Source organism: Galeopterus variegatus, unplaced genomic scaffold (genome assembly GCF_000696425.1).
Source record: "Galeopterus variegatus unplaced genomic scaffold, G_variegatus-3.0.2 Scaffold2620, whole genome shotgun sequence".
Lineage (NCBI taxonomy): Eukaryota > Metazoa > Chordata > Mammalia > Dermoptera > Cynocephalidae > Galeopterus > Galeopterus variegatus.
In genome coordinates, this window is record NW_007728731.1 from 242,082 (window position 1) to 244,667 (window position 2,586).

Below are 2,586 nucleotides of genomic sequence, written 5' to 3' on the forward strand. Positions count from 1 at the left end.
AACTCCAAGATCCACATTTGGAATTTTTCGTCTTTGATTAGTTAAAGACATAAAAGGTCAAATTATTAATATTTAATTCAAGTGAAAATGCATTTATTAAAAAGGAAAGAAAGCATTTTATTTAAAGAAGGTGAGACACTCACTAGGAGTAAATTCTTGAATCAAAAATAATTATATTTTACATTACAGTGAAGTCTGAATAATATTTGATAAGGATTTTGCTTCTAATAATAACGTTTTAAAATTACATCAATAAGAGTATATGTGGGGGAATGTAGGGGCTATCATGTGTGTTTCTAAGATGTTTAAATTTGCAAAGGTGCTTGCTCTTCTCACTCACATCTCTACTAGGCTTTTTCTAGTATATTTTGGATAATTAATGTGTACTAATATGCAATATTTTAAATCTGGTATGATTTAGATAATTGCATGGCTTACCAAATCTGGGCAAATAATGCCATTTAACTTCTGTTGGTTTATTTTCCCACTAATTTAACAGAAATTGTTTACAGTATGAAATAACTGGACAGTTGATAGGATGTTGGTGATAAAGAATTATATTCTCAATAAAATTTATGCTCCATAAAACAAAAGCAATTTAAAAAACACATTTTAAAGATATTTTATTATTTCGGTTGACAGCAAATAAGTAATTTATTTTGATTTCGAAGCTGTATGGCAAATAAGTGCAAATGTTAGAATAATTACTACCTTTGGAAAGTTGTTCAATATATGATTTCTGTCTTTGTTTCAGACTCGTCAGCTCAAATATAGCTTATGCCCTTCCCCACACTAGATATCTAGTTTTTCAGAAAACTTACCCTGAAAAGGTGGCTAATCAGGTGCAAACTTACAGGGCTCTCCAACTAAAAGTTCGGGCATGGTGGCCAATGGCTTTGCAAAAGAAAGCGAATAGAAAAAAGTCAGACTGCTGGAAAGGGAGTTTTAGCTGAATTTTGACAGAGCGAATTTCAGGGCCGCAGGAGTAGGAATTGTCCACGGTGCTGATACTTTCAGGAAGCCATTTCTCCTACAAGCTGCCCGGGGCTCTAAATCTGGCTGCCAGAGTTTCTTCCTTGCCTTTTGGAACTTGTTCAGTCTCCTCCCCCAACCCACGCAGCAGCCATCGTTCAGAAGACGCTCGGGCGCCGTCGGAAGCTACGCCCAGCTACCGGGGATTTTTGTTTGCTTGTTTCTTTCTGTTAAGGCAAAGGGTGCTTGTCAGTTCCCCGGCCCTGCGGTCCTCTTTGGACCGCAAGCTGTTCCTCAATCTCCGCGAAACAGGTGCTCACCCTCTGTTCATGGTCCTCACCCGGGAGCAGGTGCGCCCACGAACACACTCACTTATGCACACTCACACCCCCACACACTTAGGCACACACTCACATACACACTCACTGACACCTCACATACACATTCACACACTCCTACATTCACATACACACTAACACACACACACTAACATACATTCATATACACACGATCACACACATTTACAGAAATCACACACGAGCATGCACTCACACTCAGATTCACACACACACACTTGTACAGTCAAGCACAATCACACAGTAACACACATTTGCACACACAGCCTATCTGACGCCCTAGGCCTTGGGCAATCACGCCGGTGACCAGGTCTGTCAAGATGCTCTGACTGCGCTCATTTCATGTTGACTACGTGCTGGAAGGTTTAAGGAAAGCCCCATTCCTGAGGGATAATCAGAGACAACGTCCCTCCGAGATCTGCGGGTGCCGAGGATGGGTGTGGAGAGCCACCAAGGTCCCGGGAGGGACCAGGAGGGCATAAATAATAAATAAAAGGGTCCAGGCAGGCCAAGCGGGGGAAGCCCGGCACTAAATCACTCCCCAAATCACAGTCGCGTCGTGCGCCATCCAATAGCTCTAAGCGATTTGTGGGCTGGGGGTTGGAATCAATTTTTTTTCTGTTCTCGCAGGTGCAATATGAATCAATTATCTTAATTAAGATTATGCTGCAAGCCCAGGAGATTTGGGGAGGACGGGTTTTGCGCTCGGGGCGACGGCGAGGCATTTTAATAGCGTCTCTCTTGCTCCTGGCTCTCCCCAGTCGCCTGCCTGTCGAGCCAGGGCAGCTCCAGCTTCTGGCCGGACCGGGAGCCCAACCGCCTCCCTGGAGGCGGAGGCGCCAACCCGGCGGGGAGCCGGCGGTCTGATCCGAACGGGCACCGCCCCCCTCCGGCTTTCCAATGCCCGCCGAGCTACCGGGCCTGTGAGAGACCTACAGCCCTCAGCCCTCCGCTCCTGCGGGGTCCCGGGCGCCCTACAGTTTCGAGGGCCCCAGTGGCCTCCACCCCCGCACGCCTCCGGCCCCTGGAACCCGCCCAGGCCGGGACACCCCCTCCTGGGCAGGGTGGGGAGACGATGCGGGCGCCTCTCGAGGTCGGCGGGGCCGCCCTGGCCACACTCGATCCTTTCATTGATCGCAAACCTCCCCTTCCAAGAGCGAGCATCTGTTTCTCCGAGAAACAGGTCACCGCCAGGGACGCCGGCCTGTCCCCCGCCCTTTATCTTGGCCCTGTGAATGCGTCTCCCCCCCCCACCCTC